Raw genomic sequence first — 26,929 nt, 5'->3', positions numbered from 1 at the left:
TGATGTCTCTACCCAGTTGTCTTTTACTGTATGTTCATCTTTTTATCATTGTTTATTAGATACTACAACATTTTGGTGCAAATCTCTTAAAAACCACAATTCTTGGGAGGTCCCAGCAAAAGCAAAGTATCTCTAAGGTGTAAGAAGGAGGGACTGCAGCAGACATCTCCCATATCTTCTGTCATACCTCCATTTTTACCTACAAAAGCAGCCCCTATTGAGGAAGCTAAAATACTAGATGCATCATCGCTTGGAAAGTGATAAAATGGAGAATGAAAAAGTGCCAGCCAATCAGCTTCTAACTGCCATTTTTCAAATATAGCCTGTGATGTGGCAGTTAGGAGCTGATTGGCTGGCACTTTTTCACTCTCCATTTTATCACTTTACAAGCAATGATGCATCTAGCCCAAAATGTGAAATTAACAAAGATCCGGAATGTGAAGCGTTCTGGAGCTTGGCTTTGACAGTTTTTCACAGCCATTACTGCAAAATGATGGTAATGCCGCATGAGGCTTCAGGATGCGTCTTGTGTAAGTAGTATGCTTCTGCCAGCTTCTTGGATCCACTGCAGTGTCTTAGGGCACAGCAATGGATCATCTGCACAAACATTGGTCATCTGAGTAAGCTGAAGGTTACTCAGGATGGCCGAAATAGTCACACAGCTGAAACAAGCGACGCTGCATCCAGAAATGCAGCCACTGGCTTCAGCATGCTCAGATAGGGGGAAGAGGGGGTGACACCCCCATTTTCTCCAGCGCTGCCCATTGCTGTCTCCACTTCACCGACATAAGACTGTAGCATGCCAATCATACGCACAGGACAGGATCTGCACATGTACAACGCGGGGTCTGCACAAGAGCAGATCTCTCACCACCGGGATTGTTCATAAACTATTGGGTTGAATCAGGCCCGTAGTCAAAAGGTCATCAATTAGAAAATCGACATTTATAGTGTCAACACCACAATGTCAACAGTTATTATGTCAACATTGTTAAAATGTTAACAGGCATTGTGTTGACATTCTCAGAAAGGTTAGAAGCGGGTGGTAGGGTTAGTGTTAGGCTGCGTGGGAGGGGGGGGGATTAGGGTTAGTCTGAGGGAGGGGGATTAGAGTTAGGCATTAGAGGAGGTTTCGGTTACACATAGGTATTAGCGTTAGTCATAGAGGAGAAATACTCACAGAACCTCAGAGGATTGGAGGCCTTACCTGGAAATCACAGTCACGTGACCCCTTGGACCCAGAAGATGCCAATGGAGCCACTGCATCCACTGTCAGCTGGTAAGTGCCTGCTAGGCCACCAGGGATATGTTAACATTCTTACATGTTGACATTTCACCACTGTCTACATGATTAATATCGACGTGGTCAATGTCAATATTATGACAACGGAGGGCACCCATGTATGCAGAATGGACCATAAACCCCTAGGCTAGATGACTGGGTGAATGGACAGATGCAGGAGAGTTAAGAGTTAAGTACTTTGGTGTGTTAGTGTCACAATCCTGACTGTAATTCTCATGTTCTGTGGCTTACCTCTGCTTATTCTGCAAACAGGCATCTGCTTCTCATACAAACTGCAGTCTTGATTACTTGCTGGTTAGCACCTGAGCAGGAATTCCACTGTGTGTGTAATTGCCAAGATCCAGTGTTCAGCAACCCGGCTCTCTGTTCATCACACCCAGCTTGCAGTAAAGTCTTTACATGCTGTTCCTGCATAGCTCTCTCAGCATAATGTCTGCTTCCTAGTGTTTGGGCCTACTAGGCCTCAATCCACATCTGAGCCTGAGCCTGGAGTACTGCTGTGACAAGGCCTGATCACCTGACAGCAGCACAGCCAATTATGTACCTGTTTGAGTCTCCCTGCATCACCGGATCATCCCAGCCAATCCCTGCACTCTGGCTCCTATAAGAATGCTGGGTAAGGACTGCCTGTCGCCAGTGCTATGATTGTCATACCTTGTATGGATGTTTGCTCTCAGCTGCTTCCAGGTTACCTTGCTCCAGGAGATTCCATTCTGCCCTGAGACCTGAGTTCCATCCTGCTTGCAGCTCTGCCTGGCTCCATCGGTGTTCCGCCATCGATCTCCAGCTCCATCGGTGCTCCGCCGTCGATCTCCAGCTCCATCGGTGCTCCGCCATCAATCTCCAGCTCCATCGGTGCTCATCCATCGATCTCCAGCTCCATTAGTGCTATACCATCGATCTCCAGCTCCATCGGTGCTCTGCCATTGATCTCCAGCTCCATCGGTATCCTTTCTTCTCCAGTGGTCAGTAACATTGTGTATTCCTCTACATTGACTTCATCAGTAGTTTACACTGCAACTGTGTCTGCTATCGTGTGCTCATTATATTGGGACTTCATCAGTGGTTCTCACTGCATCTCATATTACATCTTGCCATCGATGTTACATATGCTTCTGCATTACCTTGATCCTGTGCCAATGTTACTGCATTATCTGTGATACCGATCATTGAGTCTAATACCATCTGCCACTATCTGTACCATCTTGCGTGCTGAATAAAAGACTTGTCTTATCTTATATTCTCCTCCATTCTGGTCATGCCTTCGGGCCTATGCTCAAGTTTACCATATCCTGGTTATGTATCAAAGCTCCCAGATTCACATTCCAGTCAGCCCCTACGCCTGAGATCTCCACTGGTCAGAGTCGGACCTCAGGCGTGACAGTTAGCCAATAGTTAGTGATAGGGTGGGATTAGGGAGAAGAATACTTTTCTTAATTCATGTGAGGCAGGAAGCTGCCTCTTTCAAACCTTTTTCCCTCCCACCTTAATGTTTAAATGTTTCAATCTATCATACTTTTTTTTTTTTTGGCATGTTGGTGGAAAAGTACTGCAGTCAAGGGGTCAGAAAGCAGTTTAATAGGTTACTCCCCCCACACACTCCCATTAAGATACTTTTGCTTGAGTATCCCTACTAGGATCAGAGGCCTCAGTTTTCTAACCAGCCTTGATGATATTGTTGGGGGGGATTGTTTGACCTATGTACTTACGTTAATGGGCATTTGGCCCTGCAAGCTTTGGTAGTCATTTGATGGTAGGCACTGACCTCTGTCAGCTGCTCTATTCTTTCAGTTGTTAGCATAATCATAATAATAACAATAATAATAATAATAATAATAATAATAATAATAACAACAATTATTATTATTATTATTATTATTTAAATATAAAAGACCAGCTAGCTTTTCTAAACTCCCCATCTGTGTCTGTGTCTTTATTTTGGATAAGTTTGGTTTATCTGTCATTAGCCACTAGGGCATTTATGGACATAATGAATGTCAACATATCATAGCCAACCCTGCAATAATAACATAAATTCTGTTTATGTTCCATTTTGTTCTCCACACAATGACACCTCCATCTGTATGCTCCATATTGTCCCCCACGCTCCCTATCTGCGTGTTTCATACCATCCTCTGCACTCACACAACCCTGTCTCTGTGTTCCATATTGTCCATCACACCCCACACCTTCATCTCTGTGTTCCCTATCACCCTCCACACCCTCATACCCTCATCTCTGTGTTCCACCAGTATCCGAATGCTAGGTCGACATGGATAAGTTTGACAGTCAATAGGTTGACCACTAATGGTCAACAGGCATTAAATCAACATGGTCAAAATGTCAACATGGACAAAAGGTTGACATGTAAATGGTTGACACAGGAAAAGGTCAACATGACAATTTTTTAAAAACTTTTTTTCTTACGATCCACGTGGACTACAATTGAGATTAGTAACCTTGCCTGAAGCATGGCGAGCACGGTGCACTGATTGTGGTTCCTGGTCACTTTACGGAGTAAACAACACAATTTAAAAAAAATCTCACGTCCACCTTTTCCTGTGTCAACATTTCCTGTGTCAACCTTTTTGCCATGTCAACCTATTTCAGCTGTCGGCCTTGTGCCTGTCAACCTTTTGGCGTCGACCCAGACACTTTTTCAGGTCAACTAAGACAGCCATACCAGTTCCACCTGCTACAACACTAGATTGCTTAGACATTGAAACCATCAGGTGCAGTATTCATTAGACATCTCCAGTCTGTGTAGGTGTGACTTGTTCAGATAGGCTTGGATGCGGGGGTCAAAGGTCATTGTTCTTTCTTTTTGAACCTGGGGGTGCACAAAAGCCCCACTTGGAGAGACACAATTAAGTAGTGTTAAAATGTGGATAAAAACTTGAACAATTACAACAAATTTTGAGTTGTAGAGTTCCAAGAATGGAGAGATCAAATACCCACCATTTCTGGAGAGTAACCCGCACCAAGATACAAGTGACATTATAATAATAAATAAAGTACCCCAACTTTTGGGTTATTTATGATATATCTCTGTGTGAGTTTAAGGTTCTCCACATTGATATATAATAAAGGTTCAAATGGTGCTACCAACTCGTTCGAGTAAGGATACTGTATATAGTCAAATCCCCACAGTGAGGGGACAAGAAAAGGAAACCAGTTATAACTGGGATGCACATAACCCAACTAATAATTACAATAAGTGCTTAATTAAGGATTAAATGAAACTCCCCTAGATTAATATTGACATTAATTTACTGTTTACAGTAATAGTGCAATTGCAATCGCACTATTACTGTAAACAGTGAATTAATGTCACCGTACTTCTTCAGTTGCGGAATAGTGGCAGTGTATCTATGTTGTAGTATTTCAATATAATTGTGCAGTCTGTTAGTGGCATTGAATTAACACTGCAACATTTAAATTACACATATATATGCATACTACCCTATCTCAAGGCACAATTATACTATTACTGTAATTATACAATCTCCACTGTTGTAAAGACTTGCCTTGTTGCTTTGTAGGAGCAGTATATCAGTGTCACCATACTTACATACACTAGCTACCATTGAGGTTTAATTCATGAATATGTATCCATCTTCAGTAGCTGAATAGTGGCAATGTATCTATATTGTAGCATTTTTATATAGTTGAGCAGTCTGTCAGTAGCACTGAATTAACACTGCAACAGTTAGACACGTGTTACTATTACTTTGTTTCATTATTTCAAACAGTTGATTACAACATCTTCTCATTGTGAGATATCAGCCCTATTACTTTACAAACTATTTGATCTACGGGGCAATCAAAAATCCAACTCAACGGAATTAGTGCTGTCACAGCATTCTATGCAGTCTTTTTTCTTGGGTTCATGAATGTGTGGATAAGAAAGCATATATAATACACAAAGAAATGGACACATCTGCTATTTGTTTTTAATCTTTATTCACTAGATGTGTTTCTTTTTATTTTCTTTCAGAATCTTCTGATTTTAATACTTCACTCGTCAAACAATAAAGGACATTTTCAGTCCCTATATAACAAAAATGTACTAAAAACTTTTTTTCTAATCTATACTATTTAATATATGTGGCATGTAAGCCTTTATTGGACAATATTAATCTAGGGGAGTTTCATTAAATCCTCAATTAAGCACTTATTGTAAATATTAGTTGGGTTGTGTGCACCCCAGTTATAACTGGTTTCCTTTTCTTGTCCCCTCACTGGGTGGATTTGACTATAAATTTTCAGTTGTCTTGGATCATCCTTTAAACTTTTCAGCCTTTCAAAATAACCACATATTACTAATCTCGTTCATATAGCCAGGTGTAGATCACTGGAGTCTGCAAATAAAAAACATATTTTTTCTTTGAATCAGATGCACTCAGTTTTTTAATTGGGCGTGTCAGGATTGCTTTCATGCTGCTACTTTAAATCACAGAGGAGATAAATGGTACAAAATTTAATTTTTTTCCTGTTGAGAGAAATATTTTCACCTCTTATTGAATTACTGTTACTCTGCGGAACTATGAACACATTTCTGTATCCTATTCTCCAACTGAGGCTCCACATAATCCAATTTATCCTAAAATATGTTATACTACACATTTTCCCAATGTTTGGTGGTAATTGAATTAGATGTCACTCAGAGAAAAAGCATTGGCTGTTTTTGTAACTGTGGAGGAATTGAAAAAAAAATGTAAAGATCATTTATAAACAAGTCCATATTGTTAGAAGAATTAGTGGTTAGAAATTGGATAGCCGGGAAATAAAAATGTGTATTATTATCATCCTCCCACCCTCCTCCTGTCCCCATCCTGTCGGTTTGGGGACTTTGTGACATTTTTATTCTGTTATATTTAGAATTAATGATGTAAATGGAAAGAGTAGCTGTGAAAGCAGCTTTGTGCATCCCCCCAACTGGGATTATGTCCCTATAGTAAAGCTTTAACTGAAGAAACAGAAATGCTGGTTTAAAAATGAAAAGTTTACTTAAAGTGAAAACTTGTAGTAAACCAAAACAAGACGTGTATCTGTACAAGGTATGTGTGCCTGTACTTGTACAAGAAATATGTGCCTGTACCCAAATGTGTAAATGTGGAGGTAACAGAGACGGCTCCTACTCTGTAAGGGGGCACCTCTCCACCTGTTCAGCGATACCATTCAATTCAATTAATTGATAGCCGCCACTATGTCTTCCCCCTTCACCTTACAAGTCATACCATCTTTACTATAGATACACATTTTACAAGTGTGATACCCAGGATTAGACCCCACGACCTATTACATTTGAAGCAGCCACCTTATTGATGAAGCTATTTGCTCATGTACAGGAAGCATGAGAAATCTAATTATATGAAGTAGAATCTGCAGGGTTGCTATGCAGGAGCTCTATCAGTATGGCGTCTACCTTCAGTGTAGCAGGTCATGGGCATGTTTGCCAAGAAATGTGTGATTTAAAATAAATGACAATGAAATATGTGTATATACATATATAAATATATATGTACTTTTTCCTAGAACATTTTATATATATGTATATATTATGTGTATCATTCACACTGTACATACATATTTACATATATTTATCTATATAAGGGAGGGGGGGCACCAAAATGTATCTTGCCTCCGGGCAACTGGGACGAACTTACGCCACTGCAGGCTGTACCTGTACAAGATATGTGTGCCTGTACCTGTACAAGAAATGTATGCCTCTGCCTGTATCTATACAAGAAATGTGTGCCTGTGTACCTGTACAGGAAATGTATGCATGTGCCTGCAGAAGAAATGTGTGCCTGTGTCTGTCATGAAATGAGTGCTTGTATCTGTACATGAAAATGTTTGCCTGCATCTGTACTAGAAATGAGTGACTGTACATGTACAAAAAATGTATGCCTCTGCCTGTATCTATACAAGAAATGTGTGCCTGTGTACCTGTACAGGAAATGTATGCATGTGCCTGCAGAAGAAATGTGTGCCTGTGTCTGTCAAGAAATGAGTGCTTGTATCTGTACATGAAAATGTTTGCCTGCATCTGTACTAGAAATGAGTGACTGTACATGTACAAGAAATGTGTACCTGTACATGAAATGTGTGCCTTCACCTGTACAAGAAATTTGTGGCTGTACCTGTAAAAGAAATATGTGCCTGTACAAGAAATGTGTGCCTGTGCCTTTATAAGAAATTGGTGCCTGTGCCTATACAATAAACGAGTGCATGTACCTGTACAAGAATGGTGTGCCTGTCCTGTACAAGAAGTTAATGCCTGTGCCTGCACAAGTAAGGTGTGCCTATGCCTGTAAAAGAAATGTGCACCTGTGCCTGTACAGGAAACTAATGCATGTACAAGAAATCAGTGCCTGTGCATGTACAAGAAATCAGTGCCTGTGTATATTTAAGAAATAGGTGCCTGTGTCTGTACAGGAAATAGGTGCCTGTGCTTATACAAGAAATGTGTTCCTGTGCTTGTACAAGAAATGTGTGCCTGTGCTTGTACAGGAAATGATGGCATGTAGATGTACAAGAAATGTGTGCCTGTACAAGAAACAAGTGGCTGTGCCTGTACAAGAAATTAGTGCCGATGCCAGTACAAGAAATATCTGCCTGTGCCTGTACAAGAAATGTGTGCCTGTGCCTTTATAAGAAATGAGTGCATGTGCAAGAATTGAGTGCCTCTACCTGTACAAGAAATGTGTGCCTGTGCCTGTACAAGAAATGTGTGCCTGTACAAGAAATGTGTGCCTGTGCCTGTACAAGAAATGTGTGCCTGTACAAGAAATGACTACCTGTGCCTCTACAAGAAAGGTGTGATTGTGCCTGTACAAGAAATGTGTGCTTGTGCCTGTATATGAAACGCGTGCATGTGCCTGTACAAGAAATGTGTGCTTGTGCCTGTATATGAAACGCGTGCATGTGCCTGTACAAGAAATGAGTGCCAGTGCCTGTACAATAAATGTGTGCCTGTACAAGAAAGGAGTACTTGTACCTGTACAAGAAATGTGTGCTTGTGACTTCCGGTGGGTGGGGCATCGAGCATGGCCGTTTTTTACTGAAGCTCCAGGCTGCGGCTCCACAATCTAGCCATTTCCTCCTCATAACACTACCTTTTCCACATTGTAACATACTCCGTGGATAGATCTGACTGTGTGGAGGAGACTGATATCCCGCATGCCGTGGAGCAACCTTTTTTCACCGGAGTCTGGTCACTGTGACTGATGGGCCCCTGAACCATTTAACTTTGCCTCCAGTGGCGTGTCTCCCATTGTACAGGACAACGTTCCTAGCTGCTACCATCCCCTGGGTCCCCCTACTCCCTACTCATCAATCTACATTCCGGGCTGCACATTGCTGGACTCCCTCTCATCCCTGTCCCGCTTGTGGACCAAGTCTGCGGCTGTTAACAGCACTGCCACTCTTACCTGTGACTGGCGGCTTCACGATTGCAGTGCCCTCCTCTGGCAGTCACTAGCGCAGTCTCCTGGAGATTGGACCTCCCTATCTCTGCGGCGCTGAATGGGTGGCTGTGCGGACTGAGAAGGATAGCTGGCACTGATGTCCATGCTGAGCTCCCTCCTCTGATCGCTGGATGGCCCTCTTTGCACCGGAGACCAGAGCGGCTTCTGCGCACACTGAACCTGGACTCTGCCGGTGTATACATTGCGGCTGGGGGTGGTGGTGCTCGGGCGCACTGTGTCTGCTCTCACTCCCGCCAGCGCTTTCTGTGCCGTCCCTGGGGGCAGGATCTCCCTCCACTCCCCTGCTCCTGCAGCGCTGACCCTGTGGCCACATGAACAGCTGTGGTGCCTCTGATAGCAAGATTGTATTCTCCGGAACTACCATCTTCCTACGTTCCTCCTGTACTGCAGGACTCTGCAATTAAGTCGATCGCGGCTGCTGCCTCTAGATGAAAATCCAGCGGGAGGTGAGGAGGTCCCACTGCAGCATCTGCCTGTGATTATTGCGAAGCTCTGCTCTTCCTCTATCCGGAGAGGGGCTGCCCATCCGGAGCTGAAGGGACACCATCCAACCGCTTCTCTCCTGATTCGCTGTCAGCATCTTGACATTCAGAAGTTTCTCTAAGGACTTCCATACCTGCCTCGCGGGAGATTTGAGGGAATGCTGCGAGCCTGGCTGGTGGAGTGTCGTGTAGCAGGGGACTGACGAAGCCCTCCCCCTTCGTTTTCACTCCTGTGCCCCTGCTGACCACGGAGCACCCTGTCGGCAATACGACGCCCTCTGAGTGGGACTGCTGGTGCCTATGGACCTCATCTCCTACTTACCCGGTATTTGTCTTTACCCCTACTAAGACCCCCTTTTCCCTCCCTACCTTGTGTTTTACACTCCCCCTGACCTTTTCTATCCCTTACCCCTTTCTTTCTTTTTTCCTATCCCACCCTTCCTATTCCTCTGGTGGCTGCAATAACTGTATTTGGCTGGAAGCCTTGCTCAGGCTGATTACCCTCACCTTATTCTGCAACCGTAACAGGTTCATTGAGACCCTTAATCAAGATGGGACTGACCTGCTAAACGTCCTAAGTGTGTGACTGTTGCTTTATTTCATTTTATTTAATTTGTGTTTCATACTGAGCCCCACGGCTTTTCCTATTGCAGGACTACCTTCAGTGTTCATGCTTTCCATTTTCTGTTATTCCACTGTATAGATGGGATTCTCATAGAGTGCCCTTTTTTCATATGTTATACGTTTAGAAGGTCTCTGCCGTAGGGCTATAATTAGACTTTGTGTCTGTTGTATAAATTTTGGGTATATACCTTGTATGACAAATTCAATATTAAGTTGGTATTCGTACTGCTGTGTTATTCTTTAGTGGTTATCTTGTGGAGCAGCTTCATTTTTTTGATTTTGAAGATATTGTTCACTGCCGTAGGCACAGCAGTTGTGCCACCTAGTGGCTCTGATTATCTGAGTAACAGTGGGGTCTCTATTGCTCATCACCTCCCGGTGGTGCAGTCCTAAATTTTTCTCAAATACAACCCATTTATATGTGAATTCTACTCTTTTCCCCTTATGTAAACGATATGTTGTGGGAGTCCCTCCCCTTGAGGGATCATCTTTTTGCTTATGTAACTTACTATTACCGCCCGCCCGGGTTTTTGCCTATATTTTCTAGATTCGTCATTAGGTGATAACTAACTTTTCACTTGGTGAGTCCTCTCTACGCCCGAATTTCTCATCATAATTCTTTTGGGGCATGGACAAATATATTGAGAAAACTATGCCACCCAAACAACCAGGCTCCTAAAACAGGAAAGGGTAGGGGTTCATCACAAAAGTCTGGCCCACCCTCCCCCTCTGGTTCGGACCAGGGATGTTCTGACATGCATGGAGACAGATCCACTCCCCTCACGGCAAAGGAGATCTCTGATTTCCTAATGCCTCTCATGGATAAAAGGTTCAATGATCTCCAAACCCGCTTAGATGCAGGACTGGCTCGTATAGATTCCCATGCTACATGCATTACAACACTAGAAACAAGAATGAGTGATGTAGAGGATCAACTACAATCTTGTCAGACAGACGTGACCTCCCATGAAAAGATTACCCTCCAGCTACAAGAAAAATTAGAGGATTTAGAAAATAGACCCCTTAGGAATAACTTGCGGTTTGTGGGGATCCCGGAATCAATCACGGGTCCTGCTCTGACCTTGTTTCTCTGCTCAGACTTACCCGATGCCTAGGAAATCTCAGATGATTTAGAAGTCCCATACATAGAACGGGCCCACAAGTTGGGCGCTGTACAGGCTGGAGGGCCTAGATGCTCCCGCCTGGTTATTGCCCGATATCTTGACTATAGAACCAAAGAAAAAATCCTGACTGCCTACCGCAAGGCGAGAGACTTGGTGGTTGGGGGGTCATAAAATTCTTATTTTTCAAGATTTCTCAGCAGCTGTCCCACTTAAATGTGGGGAATTCTCAGAAGTTTGTTCATACCTCCACAATAAAAACATTAGATTTGCTCTGCTGTACCCAGCAAAGTTGAGGGTTTTGGACAATGGTACTCAATTGTTCTTTACAAACCCTGACTCTGCAAAATCTCATTTCTTGACGAATAAATCACCACAACGCTCCCCAAACTGATAGCTCATGTCCTTGTGAGACTACATGGTTTAGTTTATTGGGAGATTTTCCCCCTGGGCGGGAGTGTTTTTGTTCATTATGATTGCGGGTTCTTACCCCTGTATTTACAATTCTATAAATACCTTTATTCTATGTTCTTCGTGCGCACCTCTAAATCTAGATGATGCTCACTACTGTTTTGTTTGGTTGGAAAATGTTTGAAATTATGGTTATGAGACATTGCAAATGTTCACTATTGCTTGTATTGCTACTGTTTTGTTCAAATGCAAAGCTTAGTTGCTTGTTTATTGCTACTTATGTAACTTTATCTGAGGTTCAGGACGTTGGAGGAGACCGGGATTCTAAGTTTTTGAAGACTATCACCTATTGTCCAGTTCTTGGGGGTGAGAATCCATGCCATCCTCACACTCCGCCTCCTCTGATACCCTGCCCCCAAAACCCTTGAAAATAGTTTCATGGAATGTAGGTGGCCTGAACACTCTAGTTAAAAGAAAGATGGTCACTACTCACCTCAGACGTTTTCACCCGGACGTGGTGTTTCTGCAGGAAACACACTGGACAGCTAATGCAGAAAATACTTTGAAGGCGGCTTGGATTGGGTCATGCATCTCCGCCCCCTTTCGAAGAAAAGCTAGGGGTGTAGCCATTTTATTTCGCAAAGATCTACCTGTAGCCATATTGTCGGAAGTGATTGATCCTGAGGGGAGATATATAATCTTGGACATAGAATTATATCATACCAAATATACGCTGGTCAATTTATATACCCCCAACGTTAGCCCTCATTTGTATATCCAAGATTTGGGTTATCTCCTTCAGGGTAGACCCCATTACACTTTAATCTTGGGAGGGGACTTCAATATGGTAGAGGATTCTGGCGTTGACAGATCCCCCTACATTATGCGCGCATCTGATTCTCAGGTCAAACCCTATAATCTGTTTGTGCCGCCCTGCGTCTATCGGATCCCTGGAGGTTGTTTAATCCCATGGATAAAATGCATACACACCTGTCAATGCTACATGGGTCTCTTTCCCGTATAGATAAAATTTTGGTAGAGGATACACTAATGTCACATATTTGTCAGGTTGTCATCTATGATATTATAGTGTCAGGCCACGCACCTGTCTCCATAGCTCTCAGCCACACGTTTATGTCCACATCGGATTGTATTTGGAGATTTCCTCATTATTTATCAACAAATGAAGACATTAAATCTTACCTTATTTACCACTGGACTAACTATGTGAATGAAAATTTAGAATACTGGGACAAACCAGAAGTTTTCTGGGAAGCCTCTAAGGCGGTAATGAGGGGGCACATAATTAGCTATGTCTCCCGGAAGAAGAGGGAAGCCAAGGCTGAATATACTGCGTTACATTCGGCAATGTCTGAGCTGTTCCAACATTATACTGTCTCCCCTTCCGATATCACCCTGACTGCTTACAAGCAAACCAGGCATTTACTTGAGACCTATTTGGCGACGCAGGCTAAACATTCTATTGATTTCACTAAAAACAGGTTCTACAGATGGGGAAATAAGGCTGGTAGACTACTAGCAACCTTATCTAGGCCCCCTAAAAAGCAACATGTTATAACTACCCTCAGACACCCTATTTCAGGCGTTAACCAAATCAACTGAGATTGCGGCTCAATTTCAGACTTACTTTGAAACCTTGTTTACCTCCTCACATGTGGACACTGAACTCCAACAACGATTCCTTTCTGATGGAGTGCTACCTCCACTCACCCCTGACCAGGCGGAAACTTTAGCGTGTAGGATTACAATGGATGAGATTAATTTGGCCATTTCTAGACTTCCCCATGGTAAGGCACCAGGCCCGGATGGCCTTTCAGGTGACTATTATCGTTTATTGCAGACCAACATTGCCTCTTCACTGCTGGAATTGTTCCAAGCTATATATGATAAGAACTCCCCCCCTCCTCTTTTCAATGAAGCATTCATTACCCTTCTACCCAAACCTGACAGGGATCCCTGCTTAATGTCTTCATACAGGCCCATAAGTCTCTTGAATGTAGACTACAAATTGTTAGCTAAAATCATGGCACTACGCCTACAATCTATACTCCCTGATATATTAACGACTACACAAGTAGGATTTTGTCCAAGGAAGACATGCTGTTAAAGCAGTACGCACAGCTTTGGCTGCAGTGCTATCTTCCCAAAACTCCCATACTGATCAACAAATGCTTTTAAGCTTGGACGCTAATAAAGCATCCGATATGGTGTTATGGCCACATTTATTTACTGTCTTGGAAAGGAGAGGTTTCGGAGCCAGCTTTTTTCAAATGATTCTTTCTCTATACAAGAGGCCATCTGCTTCTTTGTTGGTTAATGGATCTAGGGGCCCACGTTTCTATTTAGAGAAGGGTACCCGGCAGGGTTGCCCTTTTCCCCCCTTGTTATTCAATTTAGCGCTAGATCCACTTCTACGTACGCTTCAAAACTCTCCAGCTTTTTGGGGTATCCCTCTAGGTACACATGAAATAAAGCTGTCAGCCTTTGCCGACGACATTCTCCTTTACATAGTGGACCCTGAAAACTCGCTTCATCATGTTTTAGACATTATTACTCAATTTGGCTCCATTTCAGGTTTTAGTATTAATGTGGACAAATCAACTGCTGTGTTACTACACGGTAACCGTATTCGTCCTGGTTGGACTACCCAATACCCATTACATTGGGCTACCGCACATATTCCCTACCTGAGGATTATGATTCCCCGTAATCCTGCAAATTTATATAGAATCAATGTGAGCTGTGCTATTACTACCTTGACTAATGATGTGAAGGGGTGGTAACGTCTTCCGTTATCATACTTGGGACGAGCTAATTTACTCAAGATGGTAGCCATTCCACGTTTGCTTTATCCATTACAAATTCTCCCGGCCTTACTGACTAAAGCAGATGTGCAACAAATTAATGCAATCTTTCGTAGATTCATCTGGAAAGGGAGCCGTGCCCGCATAGCATTACAAAAAGTCATTCAACCAAAATCTAATGGTGGAATAAATTTCACAGACATCGTAAATTACAATCACACCTCTCTTTTGAGACATCTGAGAGATTGGCTACAGGATAGCTCAGTATACACCAACACATCATTAGACCAAGGTTTTCTTCCTACTGTGAGTCTGACAGGTTTTCTCCATCAGCATGATCAGGAAATACTGTAATCAGGAGGAGGAGGGGCTGATTAAAGCAGCTGGCTGAGCCTATATAAGCAGTGATTAGACTCTTTGGAGCTTGCTCTGTGTAAAGGCTTGTCTTTTTTAAGTGCTGCTTGGATTTCTAAGTGAGCTGGAAGCCGAGTGAAAAGGAGGTGCAGTGAGCTGGAACAACTGCAACTGCTAAGTGGAGTATAGGTGCCGCAGGAGAGAGTACTACGGCTGCATAAAAGTGAAGGACCAAGAACCGCACAAAGATAGATAAGTATAAGCCAGCTTAATTATTGTATAAGTGAGATTGCTTGTCTTCTACTTTTTATTTTTTCTGCTTTTTCTTTGAGAGTAACAGGGAGTTAGACCTTACAAACAATATGGGAGGGGCTGTGATTGGGGACCTCACTCAGTGCATGTCGTGCAAGATGTATGCACACCTGGAGCTACCGGCCCAGTGTGATTACATCTGCACGAGGTGTGTGCGAACTGTTGCCCTGGAAGCCCAGGTAACTGATCTAGAGCAAACCGTTACGCGACTGAGGGAGATTCACAATCTCGAGCGTAGTTTAGACAGAACGGTGGAGGAATTGCGGGAGGGGTCACTGGTAGAAGAGGCTGATGATCAGGTAGCCAGTTGGGTCACAGTTAGAAGGAAGAAAAAGAGGGGGAGGCTCGACATCTCCGAACTATCAAATCTGAACAAATTTGCCCGATTGGACGAGGAATCGGAGGAGGATAGTGAAGAAATGACGGTGCCGGAGGAGACTGCTCCCTCTAGCATCCAGAGGAGCAGTCCCTCTGGCGCGGTTGGGATAAAAGAAAGAGAGGTACCTAGTCAGATGGTGGTGGTAGTGGATTCTATCATCAGGAAGGCAGATAGGGCAATCTGCTACCGGGACCGTGATCGCCGTACAGTCTGTTGTCTCCCGGGTGCTCGGGTACGGCACATCGCAGACCGGGTAGATAGATTGTTGGGAGGGGCTGGGAAAGACCCGGCGGTCTTGGTGCACGTTGGCACCAATGACAAAGTTAGCGGAAGGTGGGATGTCCTTAAGAAAGACTATAGGGACTTAGGAAAGAAACTGAAGGCAAGGACATCTAAGGTAATATTCTCGGAATTATTACCCGTGCCACGCGCTTGTCCTGGGAGGCAGAGGGAGATTAGGGAGGTAAATGTGTGGCTTAGGGATTGGTGCAGGAAAGAGGGGTTTGTGTTCCTGGAACACTGGGTGGACTACTCAGTCAGGCGCCATCTCTTTTGTCGTGACGGATTGCACCTGACTGAGGAAGGGGCAGCGGTGCTGGGGGGAAGGATGGTTAGAAGGTTGGAGGAGATTTTAAACTAGGAGCCTGGGGGGAGGGTTTAGCTAGAAACTATGGGTCATGCAGTGAGAATAGTGGGGATGGCGGTAGTAAACGAAATGGGGGAGAAGTTGGGGGGAGGGTAAGAGCAGGCGGTAAGGTTACTAACATGGGTACTAAAAGAGATTTTACCAAAGCACTAACCAATGACAATTACATGTCATCATTGCTACATAAGGTGAAAGATGTCCCTAACGCAAGGGAAAATACTTATCTTAGTTGTATGTATGTAAACGCCAGAAGCATTACTGGTAAAAAGGGTGAACTAGAAATACTTGCAGAAAGCAAACAGTATGATATTATAGGCATTACTGAAACTTGGTGGGATGAATCTCATGATTGGACAGTCAATCTAGAGGGCTATACACTGTTTAGGAGAGACAGACTAAATAAAAAGGGTGGAGGGGTGTGTCTTTACGTAAAGCCGTTTTTAAAACCTGATATACGGGAAGATATTCAGTAGGGGACTGTAGACACTGTCGAGACATTATTGGTAGAAATTGCATGCGGGGAAAAAGGAATAAAAAAGTTAGTATTGGGTGTATGCTATAGGCCGCCTGGTATCAACGTATCTGATGAGGAATTGTTACTAAAGCAAATTGAAAGAGCAGCAGGAGTAGGAGACATAGTAGTGATGGGAGATTTTAACTATCCAGAGATAAACTGGAAAAACAATTCATGTGATACTGCTAGGGGCAATATGTTTTTAAACACACTTAATGATAACTACTTAGTCCAACTAATTTAGGAACCAACTAGGTACAATGCAATCTTAGACCTGGTATTAACAAACAATGGGGATTTGGTATCAGGTATTATAGTTGGGGAACCCATAGGAAACAGCGACCACAATATGGTCACATTCAATATCAGTTTCCATAAACAGCCCTATACTGGCTCAACTAGGACTCTAAACTTTAGCAAAGCAAATTTTGAAAAGATGAGGGTATTTTTCAGGGATATTGAATGGGAAGGTTTGTTTTTAGGAAAAAATACTACGGAGAAATGGGAGGTACTAAAATTCCTGCTAGCTAAAAATACACTCAAATTTATTCCTATGAGCAGCAAAAAAAGGAATAAAAATCATAAACCGATGTGGCTTAACAAAAAGATTAAGGAACTTATGGGCAAGAAAAGGCGAGCATTTAAAAAATACAAATCTGACGGGGAAGCAGAGTCATTTCAGCACTATAAGGAATGTAACAAAATTTGCAAAAAGGAAATAAGAGCGGCTAAAGTAGAAACTGAAAAACTAGTAGCAAAGGAAAGCAAAGCGAATCCCCAAAAATTCTTTAAATACATTAATAGCAAGAGATTAAAGAAGGAGAGTATAGGCCCTTTAAAAGACAAGTTGGGAGTCTTAAGCAAAAATTATAATGACATAGCGGACACACTAAATGAGTTTTTTTCAACAGTATTCACTAGAGAGGACCCAATTCAGGGACTGACACACAATCTCAATAATGAGAATATCCCACTGATAGGTACTTATTTAAGCGAGGAAGTAGTCTGTGACCGATTAAAACATTTAAAGATTAATAAATCACCAGGGCCCGATGGTATTCACTCAAGGGTTCTAATGGAGCTTCACTCTGAACTGGCAAAACCGCTATCTTTGATCTTTAAGGATTCAGTTATATCAGGTATGGTTCCCAAAGACTGGCGTATAGCGGAAGTAGTGCCTATATTCAAAAAGGGAAGTAAAGCTGAACCAGGTAATTATAGACCAGTTAGTCTTACATCTATAGTGGGGAAAGTATTTGAAGGTATTCTAAGAGATAGTATTCAGAAGTTCCTTGAAGTCAATAAGGTAATTAAAAGGAATCAACATGGGTTTATGAAGGACAGATCCTGTCAAACCAACTTACTTGGCTTTTATGAAACAGTAAGTGCAAACCTAGATCAGGGTAAAGACGTGGATGTAATCTTTTTAGACTTTGCCAAAGCGTTCGATACTGTACCACACATGAGACTTATCTACAAGCTACAAGAATCAGGGCTAGGAAGCACAATATGCACTTGGGTCAAAAACTGGTTAGATAATAGGGAGCAGCGCGTTGTGGTTAATGGATCTTTTTCAACTTGGACTGAAGTGCTAAGTGGTGTGCCGCAAGGCTCAGTATTAGGACCGCTATTGTTCAATATTTTCATTAACGACCTAACAGAAGGTCTAGAGAGCATGGTGTCAATTTTTGCAGATGATACCAAATTGTGTAAGGCTATAAATACAGAGGAGGATGCCGAGTTTCTTCAGAACGACTTAGTTAAATTAGAAGCATGGGCAGCCAAATGGAGAATGCGCTTCAACACAGACAAGTGTAAGGTAATGCACTGTGGTAACAAGAACAAAAATTACACCTACCTACTAAATGGGGTAAAATTAGGGGATTCTATACTGGAAAAGGACTTAGGTGTCCTCATAGATAGCAAGCTAAGCAGTAGTACCCAAAGTAGGACTGCAGCAAAGAAGGCTAATAAGATATTAGCATGCATAAAACGGGGTATTGATGCTAGGGACGAGAGTATTATACTCCCATTATATAAATCACTAGTGAGGCCACACCTTGAATACTGTGTACAATTCTGGGCACCGTACTACAAAAAGGATATCCTGGAGCTAGAAAAGGTACAGAGGAGGGCGACCAAACTAATTAAGGGCATGGAGACGATGGAATACAAGGAAAGGCTTGAAAGACTAGGCATGTTTACATTGGAAAAGCGGAGACTAAGAGGGGATATGATCAACATCTACAAATATATAAGGGGACAATACACAGAGCTTGCGCGGGACCTGTTTTTGGTTAGATCAACACAGAGGACACTCGCTCAGGTTAGAGGAGAGGAGATTCCGCACAATACGTCGTAAAGGCTTTTTCACGGTAAGGACAATACGTGTTTGGAATTCCCTGCCCGAGGGAGTTGTAATGGCGGAATCTGTCAACACCTTTAAGAATGGGTTAGATAAATTCCTAATGGATAAGGATATCCAGGGGTATGGTGCATAGTCATGCATTATAGTTACTATAAATAGGGATAAAATGCAACGGCTGACAGCAGCATCAGTCAGAAATTTTAGTCAAATCATCATGCATAGGAGACCACAAATAGTTTGAACTCGATGGACAATTGTCTTTTTTCAACCTCAGATACTATGTTACCAGACTCTCTGAAGTTAAATCCCCTTTTATGGACTACTAGAAAAATTTGGCATATACTGCACCATAAAGCAGGTCTCAACCAATACCATTCTCTTCACCTACTCCTGATTCGCAACCCTAACTTTTTGGATGGCATGGCTGCTCACCCCTTCACTTTGTGGAGGTTGACAGGAGTTCACAATTTGCGATCCCTGGTCTCAATAAAGGATAAGCGTCCTTTGCATTACTCAGAAGTATAGTCCCAATATCCTATGATAAACTCATACCCAATGGCGTATTTACAAACAAGATTTTATGTTACTCATTTTCACATGGGGATTGGAATGGCCTGTTAGACAGCCTCTTGACACTCCCATTGTCTCAATGTAGGGCCATATCTATACATTATACTTTTATGAGAAATATTATTAACCACGCAGGGTTGGCGGGAGGCATGTCTAAATGGTTGACCCACTTCCCTACTTTGACCGTACCAATACTGGAAAAAACCCTTTTATTTTCACGTAAGATGTTAAAAGCTAGTATGTACACTGAACTATACCATAGTACTTATCTGTCCCCTATTAGGCATTTACATATGGGAACTTCCGACATACATACATGTCCGAAGTGTCACCAAGCGGAAGTAGATAACTACCATTGTCTCTGGGCTTGCCCCATCATACAATATTTCTGGCATCTCATTCGGCGCTACGCTGAGGCTAAGCTTGTCACATACGTGCCTTTCAACCCTGAATGGGCTATACTGGGGGCCTTTGACCCCTCTCTTCGTATGACTTTAGAAAGTAAACAGCTCTTGCTAGCCCTCAGTGCAGCTGGGAAAAAGACGATACTTCAGGTTTGGATTGACGCCACTCCCCTGCAAATTCCCTTATTCTTGTCTAAGCTTCATTTTCTATTCAAAATGGACTGGGTAGAAGCTATTGTGGATAAAGGTAAACAGGTTGAATGTTTCTTTATTCTCTGGGACTCTTATATTGCGTCCCTTCCTCTTGCCATGAGGCAGCAAATCCATTTTAGTCTCAAAAATACTACTTGGTATCTTACAAGGTTGGCTGCCCAAGATCCACCTGTTAATCTAGCTGAATAGCGGTGGCCTCTCCGGAAATAGTCATGTTCATTGTTTCACTTACAATACACTGATGTGGCTATTAATGTTATGTACAAGCAATGTTATAACCTATTGTTATGGTTTTCTTTTTATGTATCCATGTGAATCTTTTTCAGACTGTATATTATGACCATTTATTTGGCCTGATTTGTGATGTTGTAATGTCTCAATAAAAAATTTTGTGAAAAGAAGAAATTTGTGCCTGTGCCTGTACATGAAACGTGTTCCTGTGCCTGTACAAGAAATGAGTGTCTGTGCCTGTACAAGAAATGAGTGTCTGTGCCTGTACAATAAATTAATTCCTGTACAAGAAATGTGGTCCTGTACAAGAAATGTGTGCCTGTAAAAGAAATATGTGCCTGTACAAGAAATGTGTGCCTGTGCCTTTATAAGAAATTGGTGCCTGTGCCTGTACCTATACAAGAAATGTGTGCCTGTGTCTTTATAAGAAATTAGTGCCTGTGCCTGTACAAGAAAGGTGTGCCTATGTCTGTACAAGAAATGTGCACCTGTGCCTGTACAGGAAATTAATGTATGTACATGTACAAAAAATGTGTGTCTGTGCCTGTACAAGAAATCGGTGCCTGTGTATATTTAAGAAATAGGTGCCTGTGTCTGTACAGGAAATGTGTGCCTATGCCTGTACAAGAAATGTGTGCCTGTGCTTGTACAAGAAATGTCTGTCTGTGCCTGTACAAGAAAGGTGTGCCTGTACCTTTATAAGAAACAAGAGCCTGTGCCTGTACAAAAAATGAGTGCCACTACCTGTACAAGAAATGTGTACCTTTGCCTGTAAAAGAAAGGTGTGTTTGTGCCTGTAAAATAAAGGTGTGTTTGTGCCTGTACAAGAAATGTGTGCTTGTGCCTGTACATGAAAATGTGTGCCAGTGCCTGTACAAGAAATGTGCCTATGCAAGACATCAGTTCCTGTGTATAAATAAGAAATAGGTGCCTGTGTCTGTACAGGAAATGTGTGCCTGTGCTTGTACAAGAAATTTGTGCCTGTGCCTGTAAAAGAAATGTGTGCCTGTGCCTGTGCTTGTACAATAAATGTGTGCCTGTACAAGAAATGTGTGCCTGTGCTTGTACAAGAAATGAGTGCCTGTACCTGTACAAGAAATGAGTACTTGTACCTGTACAATAAATGTGTGATTGTGCCTGTACAAGAAATGTGTGCCTGTGCCTGTACAAGAAATGAGTGCCTGTGCCTGTACAAGAAATGAGTGTCTGTGCCTGTACAATAAATGAATGCCTGTACAAGAAATGTGGGCCTGTACAAGAAATGTGTGCCTGTAAAAGAAATATGTGCCTGTACAAGAAATGTGTGCCTGTGCCTTTATAAGAAATTGGTGCCTGTGCCTGTACCTGTACAAGAAATGTGTGCCTGTGTCTTTATAAGCAATTAGTGCCTGTGCCTGTACAAGAAAGGTGTGCCTATGTGTTAGGGTCTCCTGCCCTGTGCTGCCACGTCGTCATGGCAACCGGGAGACAAGTGCTAGTGGAGTAACCTGAGCGCAGCTGATACTCCGGTTCGGGTCTTTTGCTGTGCAGTGGTTATAGGCTCTGTGCACGGCAGGGGATCCGGTGCTGGTTTTTGTGCTCACAGTCTGTGAGGTCTGAGTGGGGCGTGGACAGCACCTGCTTTATAAGGCCTCTTTTCAGGGTAAGCAGATGCTGCTGAATCTTTGTTGGTTAGTCAGTTCATGAAAGTTAGCCAGTACTGTGTAGCTTTGTATTTGTTTGTTGCTTACTGCAAATAGGCCTGGGGATTTGGTATTACACTCTGCCAATCCAGACCTAGCAGTAAGACTGGAGTCAGTCGTTTAGCTTGCTGGGGTTCTGTTACTACTCTGTGAACTTAGCAAGTTTGCGGCTGTATTCTAAGACTTGCCTGTCTAATCCTGTCTCACTGTGCTAGGTGTCAGGGGTCAGTTTAGTGGCAGTAAGCTAAAACCTGTGCACTGCAAGTGAGAATTAGGATTGTGGAGATTCTCCTTGTGTCTATCATTCCATCTCTGACCAAGGAGTTTACTGCCACACCCGTTGGTAACCCTTTAGGGTTTTGCTGTTGCCCTTAGCAACCGCATTTCGGGTTCTCTACGTATTAAAACACAACATCTTGCTTTTCCATCTGAGCAGTTCTAATACAAGGGAGATACCCAGTTCCTTAGCCTCTGGGCTTCTCTGTTCACTTTGTGTGTATTTTGTTACCATATCACCTTCTGTGTACATTATGTCATATCCCCCAGTTTGTCTGTGAGTCCATCTGTTTTGCATAACAGTTCAAACACCAGTACATTCCTGCAGACACTGGAGTGCATAACAGTTCTGACACCAGTACTTTCCTGCAGGCACTGGTGTGCATAACACTATGTCTGTACAAGAAATGTGCACCTGTGCCTGTACAGGAAATTAATGTATGTACAAGAAATGTGTGTCTGTGCCTGTACAAGAAATCGGTGCCTGTGTATATTTAAGAAATAGGTGCCTGTGTCTGTACAGGAAATGTGTGCCTATGCCTGTACAAGAAACGCGTGCCTGTGCTTGTACAAGAAATGTCTGTCTGTGCCTGTACAAGAAAGGTGTGCCTGTACCTTTATAAGAAACAAGAGCCTGTGCCTGTACAAAAAATGTATTGCCCGGCAGCCAATACAGAAGGAGAGGGGGATGCTGCAGCGGCGCTTACTACCAATAACATAGCGCTGCTGCGGCTCCCTGCTCCCCCTCCCTCCTCCTCCTTCTCATCTCACTGCCTGCACCGAGGGAGCAGCACGAGGAGCCTGTCAGCGGGGAGAAGGTAAGTATATTCCCCCCCCCCCTCTCTCTCTCTCTCTCTCTCTCTGTCTCTCTCTCGGACACCGCCTGCCGCAATGTGTAAAAAATGGGACTGGCTGCCGCAATGTGTAAAATGGGACTGGCTGCCGCAATGTGTAAAAAATGGGACTGGCTGCCGCAATGTGTAAAAAAGGGGGATGGCTGACGCAATGTGTAAAATGGGACTGGCTGCCGCAATGTGTAAAATGGGACTGGCTGCCGCAATGTGTAAAAAATGGGGACTGGCTGCCGCAATGTGTAAAATGGGGTCCTGGCTGCCGCAATGTGTAAAAAGGGTCTATCTGCCGCAATGTGTAAAAAGGGGGACTGGCTGCCGTAATGTGTAAAAAGGGGGACTGGCTGCCGCAATGTGTATAAAGGGGGACACCGTCTGCCGTAATGTGTAAAAACGGGGACGCTGTCTGCTGTAATTGTAAAAAAGGGACGCTGTCTGCCGCAATGTGTAAAAAGAAGGACCGGCTGCCGCAATGTGTTAAAAGGGAGACTGGCTGCTGTAATGTGTAAAAAGGGGGACTGGCTGCCGCAATGTGTAAAAAGGGTCTATCTGCCGCAATGTATAAAAAGGGGGACTGGCTGCCGCAATGTGTAAAAAAAGGGTCTATCTGCCACAATGTGTAAAAAGGGGGCCTGGCTGCCGCAATGTGTAAGAAAGGGCCCTGGCTGCCGCAATGTGTAAAAAGGTGACTGGCTGCCGCAATGTGTAAAAAGGGGGACACTGTCTGCTGTAATGTATAAAAGGGGCTCTACCTGGTGTAGTGGCGCTACTGTGCAGCGTAATTTGAATAATGTAGACTACTGTGCACCGTAGTATGAATTGCTATTATTTTGTGGCCACGCCCCTTCTCCGTGAAGCCACGCCCCTAGAATTTTTTTGCGCACCTGCGGCGCGCACTGCCCCTATCTTACATGGGGGGGGGGGGGGGGCGCCACTGTCGTTTCTTGCACACAGCGCTAAAATGCCTAGTTACTGCACTGTGTGTGCCAGTGCCTGTACATGAAAATGTGTGCCAGTGCCTGTACAAGATATGTGCCTATGCAAGACATCAGTGCCTGTGTATATTTCAGAAATAGGTGCCTGTGTCTGTACAGGAAATGTGTGCCTGTGCTTGTACAATAAATGTGTGCCTGTATAAGAAATGTGTGCCTGTGCTTGTACAAGAAATGAGTGCCGGTGCCAGTACAAGAAATATATGCCTGTGCCTTTATAAGAAAAGAGTGCGTGTGCCTTTATAAGAAATGAGTGCCTATACAAGAAATGAGTGCTCTACCTGTACAATAAATGTGTGCCTGTGTCTGTACAATAAATGTGTCTCTGTGCCTGTACAAGAAATGAGTGCCTGTACCTGTACAACAATGGTGTGATTGTGCCTGTACAAGAAATTATTGCCTGTGCAAGAAAGGTGTGCCTGTGCCTGTTCAAGAAATGAGTTCCTATGTCTGTACAAGAAATCGGTGCCTGTTATATTTAAGAAATAGGCGCCTGTGTCTGTACAGGAAAAGTTTGCCTGTGCTTGTACAAGAAATATGTGGCTGTACAAGAAACAAGTGGCTATGCCTGTACAAGAAATGAGTGCCTGTGCTTGTACAAGAAATATGTGCCTGTACAAGAAACAAGTGGCTATGCCTGTACAAGAAATGAGTGCCTCTGCCAGTACAAGAAATGTCTGCCTGTGCCTGTACAAGAAAGGTGTGCCTGTGCCTTTATAAGAAATGAGTGCCTGTGCAAGAAATTAGTGCCTCTACATGTACAATAAATGTGTGCCTGTGTCTGTACAAGAAATGTGTGCCTGTGCCTGTACAAGAAATGTGTGCCTGTGCCTGTACAAGAAATGAGTGTCTGTGCCTCTACAAGAAAGGTGTGATTGTACCTGTACAAAAAATGTGTGCTTGTGCCTGTACATGAAACGCTTTCTGGTGCCTGTACAAGAAATAGGTGCCAGTGCCTGTACAAGAAATGTGTGCCTGTACCTGTACAAGAAATGAGTACTTGTACCTGTACAATAAATGTGTGATTGTGCCTGTACAAGAAATGTGTGCCTGTATCTGTACATGAAACACGTACCTGTGCCTGTACAACAAATGGGTGCCAGTGCCTGTACAAGAAATGTGTGCCTGTGCCTTTATAAGAAATTAGTGCCTGTGCCTGTACAAGAAAGGTGTGCCTATGTCTGTACAAGAAATGTGTACCTGTGCCTGTACAAGAAATCGGTGCCTGTGTATATTTAAGAAAATAGGTGCCTGTATCTGTACAGGAAATCTGTGCCTATGCCTGTACAAGAAACGTGTGCCTGTGCTTGTACAATAAATGTCTGTGCCTGACTGCCTGTACAAGAAAGGTGTGCCTGTACCTTTATAAGAAACAAGATCCTGTGCCTGTACAAAAAATGTGTGACTCTACCTGTACAAGAAATGTGTGCCTTTGCCTGTACAAGAAATGAATGCCTGTGCCTGTAGAAGAAAGGTGTGTTTGTGCCTGTACATGAGATGTGTGCTTGTGCCTGTACATGAAATGTGTGCCTGTGCGTGTACATGAAAATGTGTGCCAGTGCCTGTACAATACATGTGTGCCTATGCCTGTACAAGACATCAGTGCCTGTGTATATTTAAGAAATAGGTGCCTGTGTCTGTACAGGAAATGTTTGCCTGTGCTTGTACAAGGAATGTGTGCCTGTGCCTGTACAAGAAATGTGTGCCTGCACTTGTACAGAAAATTAATACATGTACAAGAAATGTGTGCCTGTACAAGAAATGGGTGCCTGTGTATATTTAAGAAATGTGTGCCTGTGCCTGTAAAAGAAATGTGTGCCTGTGCTTGTTCAAGAAATGTGTGCCTGTACAAGAAACAAGTGGCTGTGCTTGTACAAGAAATGCGTGCCGGTGCCAGTACAAGAAATATTTGCCTGTGCCAGTACAACAAATGTGTGCCTGTGCCTTTATAAGAAATGAGTGCCTGTGCCTGTACAGGAAATGTGTGCCTGTGCCTTTATAAGAAATATATGCCTGTGCCTGTACAGGAAATGTGTGCCTGTGCCTTTATAAGAAATGAGTGCCTGTGCCTGTACAAGAAAAGAGTGCTCTACCTGTACAATAAATGTGTGCCTGTGTCTGTACAATAAATGTGTGCCTGTGCCTATACAAGAAATGTGTGCCTGTACAAGAAACGAGTACCTGTACCTTGTACAAGAATGGTGTGATTGTGCCTGTACAAGAAATTAGTGCCTGTTCAAGAAAGGTGTGCCTATGCCTGTACAAGAAATGTGCACCTGTTCCTGTACATGAACAAGAAATGTGTGTCTGTTATATTTAAGAAATAGATGCCTGTGTCTGTTCAGGAAATGTTTCCCTGCTTGTACAAGAAATGTGTGGCTGTACAAGAAATGTGTGCCTGTGCTTGTACAAGAAATATGTGCCTGTACAAGAAACAAGTGGCTGTGCCAGTCAGGGCCGGATTAACAATGGGGCGGATGGAGCTGCAGCTCCAGGCCTCCCATTGAAAATAGGCCCACAACACCCCAAACCAGCTGGCCAAAGTTCCGACCACAGAGGTCTGAAACTCTGCCGGCCCGAGTCAGTCCTGAATACCTCTGAGGCTCTGCCCCCGAATCCATCCATAGCCCCGCCCACTGGCCTATCCTCACAATCAGAGGCGGCCTGGGCTGTTGGTTAATCCCAGGTGTGCCCCCTGCTCTGTAACTCCTCCCACTATCATCGGGGGCGTGGCCAAGGCAGGGTCGGGCTGGTGACAAGCTGTATACGGTAGGTACTCACTATCAGCTGCTGAAGCTGTGGTGCGCCCTGCTGTAACGCTGAGGAGAATCCTGATCAGTGCAGGAACTCCTCAGCAGCATCTGCTGTGCTCCGATTG

The 26,929-nt window shown here is 43.5% G+C and overlaps 1 long non-coding RNA gene across 1 annotated transcript; it reads right to left on the bottom strand.

Moving 5' to 3' along the window:
• Positions 1-5,284: 5,284 nt before the first annotated feature.
• On the bottom strand, positions 5,285-26,918 carry LOC135057993 (uncharacterized). Its single transcript, XR_010244515.1, has 3 exons — positions 26,833-26,918; positions 11,928-12,114; positions 5,285-5,664 (listed from the first exon to the last, which is right to left on the bottom strand). It is a non-coding gene; the product is annotated as an uncharacterized LOC135057993 (long non-coding RNA).
• Positions 26,919-26,929: the final 11 nt, after the last annotated feature.

The sequence above is a fragment of the Pseudophryne corroboree genome, chromosome 3, assembly GCF_028390025.1.
Source record: "Pseudophryne corroboree isolate aPseCor3 chromosome 3, aPseCor3.hap2, whole genome shotgun sequence".
Lineage (NCBI taxonomy): Eukaryota > Metazoa > Chordata > Amphibia > Anura > Myobatrachidae > Pseudophryne > Pseudophryne corroboree.
Note: the sequence above shows the minus strand (reverse complement) of the source record. Positions and strands in the feature narration are given on the sequence as shown.